Source organism: Phaenicophaeus curvirostris, chromosome 7 (genome assembly GCF_032191515.1).
Source record: "Phaenicophaeus curvirostris isolate KB17595 chromosome 7, BPBGC_Pcur_1.0, whole genome shotgun sequence".
In the NCBI taxonomy this organism is placed as follows: Eukaryota; Metazoa; Chordata; class Aves; order Cuculiformes; family Cuculidae; genus Phaenicophaeus; species Phaenicophaeus curvirostris.
In genome coordinates this window covers 11,600,527-11,616,058 of record NC_091398.1, presented here as the reverse complement: position 1 = coordinate 11,616,058, position 15,532 = coordinate 11,600,527, and positions in this window count along the sequence as shown.

Sequence of the window (15,532 nt, the reverse complement as noted above, 5' to 3'; positions counted from 1 at the left end):
ACAGTAAACCTAAACCTAACCCAATTTTTAACCCCAAAACCTAACCGTAAACTCTAACACTAACAATAACCCTAAACTTCAACCTTAACATTAACCCTAAAACTTATGCTAACCCTAGCCCTAAAACCTAAACCTAACTCTAAACCTAAAGACTAAGCATAACCCTAACCCTAACCACTCACCTTAAATTCTAAACTCTAACCCTAATCCTAAATCTGAACCCTAAATTAACCTTAACCCTAAATTAACCTCTAACCTCTAAGTTAACCTCTAACACTGACTTAAACCTAACCAGAGGTCTAAACCCTAACCCTAACTCTAAACCTAAGCCTAACCCTAACTGTGATCCTAAAAACATACCTTAAATCCTAACCCTAAACCTAAAAACTGACGCTATACCTAATCCTAAACCTAACCCAAACCTTAACCCTAAACCAAAACCTAACCCTAACTCAACCCTAAGCCTAAACCTGACAATAACCCCTATCGTAACCATAACCCTAAAACATAAAGTTAACCCTAAACCCTAACACTGAAGTTAAAGCCTGAACACAACCATAACCCTAACCCTAAACCTAACCCTTATCCTAACTGTAAACTTAACTCTAACCCCTACCAGAACACTAGACACTAACCCTAAACCGTAAGCCTAGCCCTAAACACTACAATAACCCTAAAGACTAAATATAACACTAAGCTAACCCTAACACTAATGCTAACACAAATCCTAACCATAATCCTAAACCTAGGTCTAACACTAAACCATAACCTTAAACCCTAATCCTAAACCCTAACCCTAACATTATCGCTAGCCCTAACCATAACTCTAATCAACACCCTAAACTCTAACCCTAAACCCTAAAAGCTAACCCGTAACCTAACCCTAAATTAACACTAACCCTAACCGTAAACTCTAACACTAACCTTAATGCAAACCCTAGCAACTAAACCCAAGCCTAGCCGTAAACCTTACCCTAACCCTAAAAACTAACCCAAACCCTAAACCTAAACCTGAAGTCTAAACATGACCCTAACCCTAAACTCTAACCCTAACCCTAACCCTAACACAAATCCTGACCATAATCCTAAACCTGGCCTAACCCTAAGCTCTAACCTTAACCCCCTAACCCTAAGCCTAAACCATAAACCTAGCCCCGAACTTGAAAAAACCCTTAACCCTAAACCATAACTGTAAACCCAAACCAGAATCCTAAAAATAAGCCTAAACACAACCCTAAACCCAAACCCTAATCGCCAACCCTAACCTTTACCTCCAACCCTAAACACAAACCCTAATCCTAAACCTAACCTTAACCCTAACTCTAGCCCTAACCCTCACCTGCACCCTCCTCCCCCCCTCCCCCCAGTGCTGTCCCTGCATGGTTGGTCACGGTGCAGTTCTCTCTTTGTGCTCAGGGCTGCCTTTCTCTTCCTGTCTTTATAACTACCAGAGGGCAGAAGCTGTTTACGTTCCGGGATGTTGATAGCACAAGGACAAATCATATTGTTGTGATTTGCTATCATAGAAAAATTTAGGCTGAGAAATGATAAAAAGAACCAATTTATTTGATCAGGAGGTGCTGAAAATGTCTTCCAGCAGCACCAGTGAAGATCAAAAAATTTAAGATCAAGTTTGATTTACTTATGAATGGCATCACATGCTCTGATCACTGAGGTAACTGGTCAGTGAACTGCGTATCTCTGGAAATGGGAACTCTGCTGATTTTAATGGAAAAAAGATCACAGATCTATCAGTGAGTGTTAGCGGATATTGGTGGGGAGCTTGAGTAAGACATTGTCAAGGTGGTTGTTGTAGGAACATCATAGTTATTTTCATCTTCAAGTTATCCCTTTTCCTTTTTTTAATGATGTTGTGTAACTATTCTGAAGACTCAAGAGCCTTTCCAAACTTACAGACTGCTACTGACAGCTCAGTTGGGATACAGATCTCATAAAATCCTAGAGGTCTTTTTGCTGCTGCCTGCACTGCAGAGATTGTGCAAGTCTTCAATTATTTGAAATATTTGCTACTTTAATAAGTGAGGCAGGAGAGGTTGGCTTTTGCTGCTTTGTGATTTGTTTCTTGTATAATCACGTATTATGTATTTTGATGATACTTAGAGCTTGTAAGTAAGATTGCACCTTGTTTTGCTCGTATCCATGAGCTTGGTTGGAATGTCCATGATGTTGATTGGAATTTTTGGGATTGGTATAGGGATAGTAAGGATTTTAACTGCTATAGAAGCATGAAAAGAAGACAATTTGGCTGGCTATAAGAATATTTAACAACACAGTAACTTGCGAATGTATTCTTATTTGTCTTCAAAAGACAGAAACTGAGGTTATGGTTTCACAAAGGGTCGGTCTTGCTCTTCCTTCCACCTTCAACCACACAATTCTGCCTCCAGCTTAGCATCAACACGGCTGGTTGTGGGACTGTGCAGTGTGACAGGTGAGGCAGCTGATCCTGCGTTCTCTGCAGAGTGCCAGTGCTTCTGAGATTCTGATAGTCCTGAAGAGATTAACTGAAGCTGCTGGGGAAGTTTCACTTCAGGGCTGGAAAGGTTCTGGGGCTTGTCCTTCACGTTCCAGAAGCAAGCATTCCTGGGTCACATACATCAGTTTTGACGCTATTGCTCAGTATGCTTTGTAGTTTGTCACTCTTGTTCTATGGAGTAATTTGTTTAATCTGAGTACCTCCCAACCCTCTGCTGCCACCTGAGTATTTTATTTGCTGTGGACACATTACAAAGGTGGATGATCAAGTAACCCAGTAGTCAAAGTATAATTTCTGTACTGATGATAGTTTTCATGTTCAGTAATAAGTACAGTTAATGTTTATTAATCAAAAATTCATCACTCTGTTCCTGAGAATGTTTCATCAGTTGGTTCCTAAGAGTGACGATAATGGTCTTGAGGCACAGTAGCAAATGTGGAACGCTTTCATCTTCTGGTTTTACCACAGACTGCCGATTCTTCTATTTATGTGGAATGTGCTTCTGATAAGTGCTTTTTCAAATGAACGGATTCCTGTGACATGATTACTCCTGAAATTACCCACATGCATACCCACAATAAGAGCAGCTATGTGTTGAGGGGTTTTTAGATCAAAATGGGCACGGATATTTAGACGTGCACAACCCAGCTGCTGCACCTGAATAAGTTACCGTTGTAAGAGAATTAGTCACTGTAGAGGACATGTTGCCTTTAAGGTTTCTCTCTGTATTATCAGAAAGTTGTTCTGCCTTGTATTCCTCTCACTTCTCACGGGAGGCCTTCCTCAGTAGTCCTTGACTTGTTATTTTGTAGACCAGAGTGCTCACATAGCCGTTTCTTATGGGAAAGCATAATACTGTAGGTAAACAATGATTGTTTACTGCTAAAGGAGAACTGACAAATCAGCTTGTAACGCCACGACTCGCCCCTTCTGAAGAGGGGTATAAATGTAATGTAAAATCTCAATAAAACGGCTTCACTTGATCATATTGGTCATGTGATGTCCCTATCCTCTGCAGCTACGTTCAAAACTCAGCAGAAGAAAAGGTCAGCATCTTTTGTCTCCCTGTGCAGAGCTGTGACATCTTAATTCAACTTTATTTCAGGACTGCTGTGGTTCTGCTGTTTTCTGTGTACTTGCACTGTTCTTCATGAAAGGTGATAACGTGACTCAGGAGCTGATCTGTCTGACAACTGAGTGGACAATGTACTTCAAGGATACATCTCTGGTCAACATGCTTTTGTCTGTGCACTTTTCTGTGCCAGCTCAAGTGCTCTGAACTATGCCTGGCATAAACTCATTTTTGGGAGGTTAATAATGCTTGACACAATGCTAATAAAGTATCAAGGAATATTTCAGTGTCTTTTAAAATCCTTTTCAGCACCTGGGATCTTTTAAAAATATACAAAATAACACAAATTACTCAACAAGTAATATAAACAGTTACAAAAGGGATAGTCCTTACTGATGCCAGAACATATGTGAAATTGCCATCATCTGTTAGCAAACACAAGACCAAACCAGTATGTTCAAAGAATCAGGCCCAAGCTCTGACAGACTGTTATTAAAAGTGTACTGAAAATGTTTGACCATCCTTCTGAAAACTGCTATCAGTACTGAAGACCTCTTTTAAGATGTTGGCAGTACATTTATGTCAGATGATTTTATGGACACAAGATATACAGGGTAGCGTCAATAATACCTTTGGGGCTCAGCAGTGCCAAGTTTCCATGCTGTAGGCTAGAAATCTGCAGGTACTTGGCTTTGTATCTAAGCTGATGCTTGGTGAACTGATGGTTGGATGTTAAGCCATGATGACTTGATTGTGGGTTCAAACTTGAGTCATTTACTAGATCCAGCTGTAAGTGACTGTAATCTGAGGAAACTTGTTGTGTTATAGGTGAATCGCTCTTGAAGGTTCTTGGAACTGAACAGTACCAGGACAACTGTAGCTCTAATGTTGGCCACAAGAGAGCAAGCTGAAACTGCTGGCTGTTGGGTGAATCCAGTGATAGTCAAAGAAAGAATGAAACCTTGAATATAAGACAGGCAGATGAAGTCTCTAGAATGGAGAGAGCATGGCCATAGAATATTGCATTTCTGGGCAGGGGGGTTGTCTTTTTTTTTCTTGAACGTTTTCAGTTCTGATCCTAGGTTATTTTGTATTCAGATATCGTAGCCACAGAATCCATGAGAGTAAATTTTTAGATGCAACACTGATCTCTACATTAACTTCTCAGTTGAACCTACATTACTAACTTATACCAGCCTAAGAAAATTCAAACTGCTGAAATTAATTGGGTTGGCTTTGCAGTAATGCTTCTACTAATTTGATCGAGAGATTAGGATTTGAAAGGAGTTCGGTTAGTTTATACAACCAGGGATCTGCATCTGTGTACCAGAATCTCTGTAAAGATATGTGGTTTATTTCTTTAGGTTAATAATCTAGATTATCAATTGCACAAGAAACCTTGAAAACCTTCTAATCGTTCTACTTTAAAAGTCCTATTACTGCAAACTAAACAAGAATTCTGAACGCTTTTATAAGCTTGAAGTATAGTCAGCTTCTTCAGTCTTTACTTCTAATACACTGTTAAAACAACATGAAAACTCCTTTGCACAAAAATTCTGCATAGGTCAGATGCAGAAAATTCTTATTTTTTGAATAAAAAGCATAATTTCATCACTTTCATACGGCAGATATTAAGGCTGTTGCAAAAATAGCCAAGAACTAGCATAGCATCAGTCTGTCATTAGTTTTTACTGTCTGATTGCATACCTTAAAGCTTCTAAAAGTGCTGGGTCAAGCAGCTTGTTTGCAAAATACTCCCAGCACAGTCTTTTGTCTGATGATTTAAGTAGAAGAGGATACAAAAATAGGCTTTTCCAAGTCTACTCTGTGTTCTTCAGTGTAAAACTGAAATAATTCTAATGAGTACAATGGCTTTTCTCTTATGTTCCTGTAGCTGAGAACACTGTTTGACCTTCAAGTCTGATAATCTTTCCTTCATTATTACAGACCAACTTGTCGTGCACTTTGCTAAAGTTTGAAAAAGAGTTGAGAAGTTCTTATGAGTGGTACTTCGACTCAGAAAGGTAGAACTAAAAGATTGGGGTTTGTCTCTTGTTTATGAACTGTCTTTTGTTCACTATCTGGCATGTCAGTCCCTCATGGGCTTTGAAAAATCAACACCAGGTGCACTATGGTAACTGTCTTGTTTGAAAATGGGATCATCTTTCCAGGTATACCTTTTTAGTAGTGAATGCTCAGGGATCTTAAAAAATAAAGTGCTCTATCTTACAATAACAAACATTTTGTTTGCCTCATCTGCATTATCTTGGACCGGGGCATATTGATAATACATCTGTCTAATGGAAAAGGAAAGGAGAACTGCACCAAATGCAATCTGAGTGTAGTGTCAGCCTGCCCAGTAAGTCTGCTTTTTGTAAGCTGAACTAGGAAGCCTAGAGGGACATTCATGTGCTTGCTTCTATTTCCTGTTGGGAGTGCCTCTCTGACAGTAAGTACTGTGTTTAATACTACGTACAACTGATATTTTCCTGGAGATAAATCACAGAGGTTAGATTGTTCTGAAGGAGTAGGCAGGTCTGAGCAGGATGGGCTGAAGGTACATACTAGCAGCCTGCTGGTGTCACTCTTCATATGGGTGATCTAGAATCAGGGACTTCGTCGTTTTGGCTGAGATAGGTTACAGTCCCATGAAGCATGGTCCTGCAGACACAAAATGGACCTGCCTAAGTGTGACCTTGGGCAGACCAGAACATGTCTGAGTAGGCTGGAGAAAGGGGGAAATAATAGCTTTGCAAGGCTTTGAGGCAAAATTGAAGATATGGCTGTTTGTTCTATGACACCCTGTTTGATTAGATTCTTACCTAGATTGATTTATTGAATGTGTTGCTCTCAAGTGCTTTTTGTACTTTTGTTCTCATTGCTACAGACATTTGGACTTAGTGCTTGCTAGTGAGCAAATATAGCCACTTGGACACCAAGGAGAGAAAAAGTAGTTTTTTCCAGGTTTGGAGAGAGGAGTTATTTCAAAGGAAACTCTTAGGTTTTCAAATTCTAATGTGCCAGAGGCTATGCTGTCAAACAGTTTGTTGGGCTTCACGTGTTTTTGTACTTCATTCTTTGTGCCTTAGGCTATGCTGAGGGCTTCCCATTTACCCGTTGTCCTTATTATTCCTCTCTAGGCTTTTTTTTTTTTTCTTTACTTGAAGCTTTGGTACAAATCAGCCTTCATACATGTCAAAACAACCTGGGACCGAAACAGCTGAAATCTTATTAAAGCTTTCAGTCCTGAGGGTTATAGTTCTTCGCTGTCATTTTATGATGAATATGATGCTTAGTGCTCTGAATGCTCTAAGTGTCCATAGAACTCAAAATGCCTGACTGAAATAAATATGGAAAGGAAATCTAAGCCAAAGCTGTGTGAGTTGGCAGTGTGAGGAACAGGATTTTGAGGCCCTGGCTTTTCTTCACATGTTCCGCCTATGTGCATTACTATTTCCATGTTTAAATTACTATTTCCATAGTAACAGGCTACTTTTTCTTTATGAAGTCACAGTTAGAAAACTAATCAGTACAAAAAAATTGATTGACTGCACTGAATGGTGAATTTGTATATATCTTAATTTTATCACAGTTTTTATGTTTGCTGTTTTAAACCACCACGCTTGTTGGACAGCCTAGACATTTTATCTCAATACCTGAAAAGAACATATTCTCATCTAGTTCTCATGGGGCAGAAGGCTAAGGATTCCACAGCTAGGTGAGCTCTGACAGAAAACCTCACACAGCAGATCTCATGAAACAGTTATTTTGTTAAATCGGAGGACAAAAGCATCTTCCATTTGTCATGTTGACATAGAACCTGAAGAAAGTCAAAATTCACTTTCACAAGTCGCTATGTCCTATGCATTACTATGATTGTCTTTACAACCACCTGAAAGGAGGTGGTGGTGTTGGTTCCTTCTCCCAAGTAACAACTCATAGGATGAGAGGAAATGACCTCAATTTGTACCAGGGGAGGTTTAAATTGGATATTAGGAAAAATTTCGTCCCAGAAACAGTTGCCAAGCACTGGAACTGGCTGCCCAGGGAAGTGGTTGAGTCACCATCCCTGGAGATATTTAAAAGATGTGTGGATGTGGTACTTAGGGACCTGGTTTAGAGGTGGAGTAGGCAGTGTTAGTTTAAGGATTGGACTCAATGATCTTAGAGGTCTTTTCCAACTTTAATGATTCTATGATGTGTGGGATAATTTATCTACAATTGTATTCATTAGAACTGGAAAAATGATTGAATGAGACATCCAAATAGCAGGTATTATTGTTTCCTTGTAATTTAATTTCATAAGAGAAAAAACACTGATGGGTGGTGGGTTTGTAATATATTTACAAGTAAAAATATTCGTGCTGCACACAGATGGTGGGTGAAAAGTAATGCAACAGTAATTCCTAGTTTAAAATGCTGATTTGTTGGTTTTTTAATAGACTAGTTTTATGAGTCCTAATGATATTCTTTTATCATAGAGTCCAGTACAAGGAGAACCAAATTTCATGCTTCAGCATATAAGCTGATGTCAGAAAGGGATTGGTTTAAGCCCTTATATCTCCTGCACTAGTGTGTGCAAATTTCCAAGTGAATTACACATTTACTGAAATCTGCTCTGCAGTACTGGATGTTGTTTCAGAGCAAAGCCAGAATGTCAGGCACTGAGGTGGATGCAATAAATCTTATGCTCCAGCATAAAATAGTCTTCTTAAGAAGACAACAGTAACAACAAAATGGCCCTTAGAGTACCTTGTTGTTTACTTAGCTGCTGCTAGCTGTTAAGTAATAAAACAAGTTCACAAATGCCAATGTAGGCTGACTTGCTTCCTGTATAGGAAGACAGACAATTGGCAGTGCTAGCCTTTGGTTATCATCTTCAGTTTTGAGGTTTTTACTGCGCTAATTAGCAAGATTAATTAAAAATAGCTGGATTCACTGAAGTTCTTTAGATTTGCATTTTAGCATTAGAAAATTTTTCTGTGGTTTTCCACCTAAGCATTTGCTTTTTTTTTTTTAATTGAGAGATATAACAAAAGGGAATTCTGCTTAGGCATGAATATGATTAATTTACAATGATTTTCTAACTAATTAATCTTTAAAAGTGAGACTTCATAACAGAACTATAGACAATAAGTGGGTCTTCTTGCAAGGGTTTATTATACATCTGACAATTTCTGATTTGCAGAATACACATCAGTTGATTTCAAATAGTACTGACATTGTGTATAGAAAAATGACTTAGAAGCATTTCATTAGATTTTGTTTCTCAACAGATAGAGTGCAGTGTGTGCTTGGATCAAGTAGTTCTTACTGCCTATGGAGCAGCTTCTGTATGACCCAATAGCAGTCTAAATATATTTGGTAAACTCAGTGGCTGAGGTGAACAAGCTGAGGATATTTTCATTTTTCCATGTCTTACTGTCATTTTTCATTAGACTGTCCTTCGCATCTGAAAGTTATTAAGCAGGCTTCCTGCTTGACCTTGGTGCCATTGCTTCATGTATTTATTTACTTACTGTCTTATTGTGAAATAAAACTTTATCTCTGAGAATTTTTAAGAATCGTCACCAGCTCTGCACTGGTATGAAGTAATCTCTGTTTCCTGGCCTAAATGATTGCGTAGTACCGCTGTGCAGAGTGGTATAACAGCTGCAACATCCTGACTGGAAATCTTGCATTGTACCTGAGGAGTAAGAGAGTGGTGTAATTGGGCCAATACTCTCCCTTGAGCACACTGCAATCTGTACAGATTTATCAAAAAAAGCCATCTTCAAACAGGAAGGATTATTAATTGGAGGAAATTTCCTGGGTAATCCAGCCAGGTTTAGAGTGTGCATTACGAAAGGATCTTACTACACAGTAGCTTTATCTAGCAAGCTGTTTTCCTGCAAGCAGAGATTTGATGAAAGACCAGAATGCCACCCCTCTGTGCATTATCATTGCTTTGTCTGGGACACAAACGACGTTGTTGATTTTTAATTCTCAGAGCTGATGAACATCCTGGCACATACGCACACATCAGAATGAATAAAAATCTGTATCATAGAGTATCTTGCTGTGCTTTTCTGTTTCCTAACTGCTTCTTCCACAGCTGTTGCTCTCACTTTGAATTCCCGAGACTCTCAGGGCACAAAATATACAGCCACTTACTCTTTACTGTTTTGTTGGTTATTTTGGCAAGAATGCTCGCACAGCTGCTTCTCTTCTTTCAAAAAACATCTCTGGGGACTGAAATCATTGTTTTGATGGCAGTGAGAATATTTTCAGCTTGTACTGAAGTAGGACCTCCTAAAGTCACTTCACTATAGCCTTTTAGCTTCCAGAACTTAATTACAACTGTAAGACTGTTCATAACATGGCAGTGTCATCTCCTAATGCTTTGCAAACCCCTGAACGAAAGCACTTTTTAAAAGCTTATAGCACAGCATCATTCCCCTTGTATTTTATTCTCATCACCCTGCCACAACTCATACTGTATGAACTCTGTAAAAAGAAAAAATTCAGCTAGCTATGCCTCCTTAGCAGAATAAGAGCAATTCCAAGGTGCGAGTATCAAGGATGAAGCAGGAACAGATACAGGAGATACTTGGCAGCTGGTAGCATTAATTAACTTCTCAGATGAGATAAAAGAAGACACATAAGAGGACAGTAAAGCAGTGGAACGGGTTGTCCAGGAGGTTTTGCAGTCTTCAACCTTGGAAGTTTTCAAGAGCAGACTGGATAAAGCTGTGAGTAACCTGATCTCATAGCTGACCTTGCTTGGAGCAAGAGATCAGGCAAGAGACCTTCTGAGGTCCTTTCCAACCCAAACAGTTGTCCTATTATTCAAATCTCTGATATCAAGAAAATCTTGAAGGTGCCTAGCATCTCACAAGGCCCATAAAACCTGCCACAATCTGGCCTGATGTTTACCTTCAACATCTTCCTTTAATTGATCGCCCTTCTTTCCAATGAGGCTGCAAACATCATCTTCTTCTGTTACCTAAAACCCACTTCCCATATCCACTGATCTACACCAAAGTACAAAGATTGTACTGATCAATTGTCCCAGAGGCAGCAATGGAATTTCAGTTTAACTTCCACAAAGTTATACTGGAGAGAGGAGAACATAAGGACAGTGTGTACCATACTCCTTATATTTGCAGAAAAACTTATGTTCTTTTGTGTGCTTGGCTACAAGTTAACTTCCTTACCTCTTTCATACTAGTGATAGCACTGTACGTGACCAATGAACCCATTTTTCTCTCTTTCTTTTATCATATTGTGACAGAATAAACTTTTTGACCTGGCCAATGAAGCCACTCGCATCCTTTTATTCCAGCTGTTCTTTAATCCGATGTTTTTCCTAACACCTGAGATAAATGAATAAAATGTTGCATTTCACATTTTACTTTTACTAATTCTGCTTCCCTTCTTGTCCCCCCCACCTCGATTCCACAGATTCTTTGCTCTTGCAGCTATATTCTTTGCTATACTGCTGCTCTGTCACTGCTGCACTTTACCCCACCATTCTTGTGCAGATTGGTCACCAAAAGCTATTTCACATCAGAAAGCACATGGCAAACACATTGGGAAAGCATGCAGTGGTGAGAGGGCTCTGGAGACGGTCAATGAAGGTGATGTCTGTCTGAACTTCAGCACCTCTTCACTGACTATGTAAGGATCTTCTTTCCTTGGGAGGATATAGTAAGGTTAATGACACTGGGTGTTAGCTGATCAAGAGTTTTTAGTGTGATAAGTCCAGTGCTATTAGCTATAGAGATATATATTAAATGGTGGTTGAATTACCTGAACATCTGTTATTGTAATATATATATCACAGAATCACAGAATCACTAGGTTGGGAAACACCCACAGGATCATCGAGTCCAACCATTCCTATCAATCAGTAAGCCATGCCCCTCAGCACCTCATCCACCTGCTTTTTAAATACTTTCAGGGAAGGTAACTCAACTACCTCCCTGAGCAGCCTGTTCAGTGCCCAATGACCCCTTCCATGAAAAAAGTTTTCTGATGTCAAGCCTGAACCTCCCCTGGCGGAGCTTAAGGCCATTCCCTCTTGTCCTGTCCCCTGTCACTTGGGAGAAAAGGCCAGCTCCCTCCTCTCTACAACCTCCTTTCAGGTAGCTGTAGAGAGCAATGAGGTCTCCCCTCAGCCTTCTCTTCTCCAAGCCAAACAACCCCAGTTCCCTCAGCCGCTCCTTGTAAGACTTGTTCTCCAGCCCCTTTACCAGCTTTGTCGCTCTTCTCTGGATTCCCTCCAGAGCCTCAACATCCTTCTTGTGGTGAGGGGCCCAGAACTGAACACAAGATTCGAGGTGCGGTCTCACCAGTGCCGAGTACAGAGGGAGAATAACCTCCCTGGACCTGCTGGTCACACTGTTTCTGATACAAGCCAAGATGCCATTGGCATTGAACAGGGCTAGACCCAGCACTGAGCCCTGGGGAACCCCACTTGTCACTGGCCTCCAGCTGGATTTCACACCATTTCCCACCACTCTCTGGGCCCGGCCATCCAACCAGTTTTCCACCCAGGACAGTGTGCGCCTGTCCAGGCCAGAGGCTGACTGTTTCTCAAGCAGAACGCTGTGAGAAACTGTGTCAAAGGCTTTACTGAAGTCCAGGAAGACCACATCCACAGCCTTTCTCTCATCCAGTAGGTGGGTCACTTTGTCATAGAAGGCAATCAGGTTAGTCTGGCAAGACCTGCCTTTTGTGAACCCATGTTGACTGGGCCTGATCACCCGGTTCTCTTGCATGTGCTTCATGATAGCACTGAAGATCACCTGCTCCATGACTTTCCCTGGCACTGAGGTCAGACTGACAGGCCTGTAGTTTCCTGGGTCCTCCCTGCGACCCTTGTTGTAGATGGGCACAGCATCAGCCAGCCTCCAGTCCAGTGGGACTTCCCCAGTCAGCCAGGACTGTTGGAAGATGATGGAAAGGGGTTTGGCCAGCACATCCGCCAGCTCCCTCAATACTCTTGGGTGGATCCCATCAGGCCCCATAGACTAGTGGGTGTCTAGCTGGGCAAGCAAGTCTTTAACCACCTCCTTGTGGATCATAGGAGCTTTGTTCTGCTCCTCTAACTGCTGGGTATGTACACACATGGAATAACTTTCCTTACTATTAACGACTGAGACAAAGAAAACATTAAGTACCTGAGACTTGTCCTCATCCTTTTTCATAATTGTTCCATTTACATCCAACAGGGACTGAATATTCTCCCTCATCCTCCTTTTATTGTTAACATATTTATAGAAAGGTTTTTTGTTATCTTTCACCAACTTGGCCAATCTGAGCTCTAGGTGGGCTTTAGCCCTCCTGATTTTTCCTCTGCACAATCTCACTTCCTCCCAAGACACCTGTCCCTTCTTTTATAGTTCATAGACATTCTTCTTTTTGATCCCTCAAGATCTCCCTGCACAACCAAGCTGGTTTTTTTCCCCGCCAGCTCCTTTTCTGGAACACAGGGATGGCTTTCTCCTGAGCTGCTAGGATTTCCTTTTTGAAGAGCACCCAGCCCTCATGGGCTCCCTTGCCCCTAAGGACTGTCTCCTGTGGGACTTTGTCAAACAGCCTTCTGAACAGTCCAAAGTCTGCCCTCTGGAAGTTTAATATGACTGTTCTGCTAATCCCCTTCTTCACCTCACCTAGAACTGAAAATTCTACCAACTCATGATCGCTTGTCCCAGGCATCCTCCTACTGCTACATATCCCCCCAAGGCCTTCTCTGTTGACAAACAGCAGGTCCAGGAGGGCGCCTTCCCTTGTTGGTTCACTCACCAGTTGTATGAGGAAATTGTCTTCCACACACTCCAGAAACCTCCTAGACTGCTTCATTTCTGCTGTATTGTACTTCCAGCAGACATCCTGAAGACTGAAGTCTCCCACAAGGACAAGAGGTAGCGATCTTGAGACTACTCCCAGTTGTTTATAGAAGAGCTCATCAGCTGCTTCTTCTTGGCTGGGTGGTCTATAACAGATTCCGATCACAATATCTGCCTTCTTGTGGGCTCCTCTTGTTTTAACCCACAGGCACTCAGTCCCATCATCACCATAATTGAGCTCGAGGGTATCAAAGCACTCTCTAACATAGAGGGCTACCCCGCCTCCTCTCCTACCCTTCCTGTCCCACCTGAAGACTTTATACCCCACCATAGCTGCACTCCAGTTAAACAAGTCACTCCACCACGTTTCCGTGATGGCAACTATGTTGTAGTCTCCTTGCCCTACAGTAACTTCCAACTCCTCGTGCTTACTACCCATGCTGTGTGCTTTAGTGTAAACACACTTCATCTGGGCTGGTGAACCCTCAGCCCTCATAAAGGGAATAGTGTTCATTCCCAATTGACTAGTCCTTGGAATATCTAACCCCTCAGTGCCAGTTTCATCCTTTCCATTACCAGATGTACTCACCCCCACTCACTCTGTGGTGACATGCTGGCGGTCCTTGCCAGCACACCATCTCTCGGGCACTGGAGTTCCACTTCCGGGCTTACTACTGACTAGCCTGGCTTTGTCCCCCTCCCCCTTCACATCTAGTTTAAAGCTCTAAATATATATTTATATATATAGGGGGGGAGAGAGAGAAAGGTAAACACAGAGAGAGAGAGAATAATCAAATAGGTGAGGAAAAATATAGTGGTGGCCACAATACTTAGCTTTGTCCATTTTTTTTTGTTCCCTGAGGAGCACCCTGTATGGTGGACAACATGTAAATATATGTGTTTAGGTGTTATCAGTGTGACTTTTCTTCCCAAAGAACATACCTTTCAAACTGCACACTTTCCACTGGGATTTTAAAAAGTGCTCAGCATCCTGCCTGGACCACGCCAGCATCTGACTGATAGCACTAGAGTAGGAGCCCAGCTGAGTTTTAGCCCTTTTGAGTTTCTCATTTTTTTAGTAAAGTAGATCTGTACACTAACCTACAGACTTGTTCCTGTACAAACAATTCTCAACAAACAGCCAAACACTATTAGCCCAGAGACCTGACCTCATTTTAATGATCTCTCTGATTGATAATGAATAGACTACTGGGTGCTAAGTCTCAGCCATTGTTCCATTCAGTTGATAAAGCACCATCAGTTTATAATGGTCATTGTTCTAATATGAGTTTGAGCACAATAACGTCACTGTTCCTTGTCTCCTGCTCCCTGGCCTCTCTGTAGAGTTAGACTTTATGGTGCTAAGCTTTATGGTGCAACAAATAAAAATATTCTTTGAATATTGTCTCCATTTCCAGGTCTTCAGAATACTTGACTGACATTCATAAATTTAACCTTTTAGTGACCCATTAATTATAACACATAAAATAATCTGCATTCTATAGATGAGAAAATTGGAGGATATAAAACTAGACATGACTGCATATGACAGTACTCTGAATTTACTCAGCAGGACACTATTAATTCACAAAGATTTAAAGACTTCAGAAAGTCTCTATCTTTTTAAAGCACAGGAAGCTAAGACAAAACATGCACTTGTTTGGGAATACACTAAAGATCCATGACAGAACCAAAAATATACTCTGACCAGTGGATTGTCACTACAATTATCAAGCTGCTGATAAACCACAAAGGAAAATATTTGACACTATTGACATGCCTTTACTATAGTTGATAGCAAGTGCAGTATTAGTTCAGGATCAGTATCTGTAGGTATGCAGCACAAACGCTGACATTGACTTACTGTCTGGGCAGGTATCCGATTTCCAAGACAGACAGTGTAGCTTCTGCTCAATTCAGTGCTCCCATAACTAGATTGGTATTAGAGACTGCAGTATAGCTGCACCCTGTATCAGTGACAAAGCCTGAGACAGGATGCAACCAAGACTACTGATTAGCAAGCTGCTATTTCATTTCAATTTGGTATCAGTAGCAAGCAGTGAATTTTTAGTGGTTCCATCCAATTTTCAGTTAAGCCACTCAAGCCCCCAAAACATTGTTGTTTTTCTT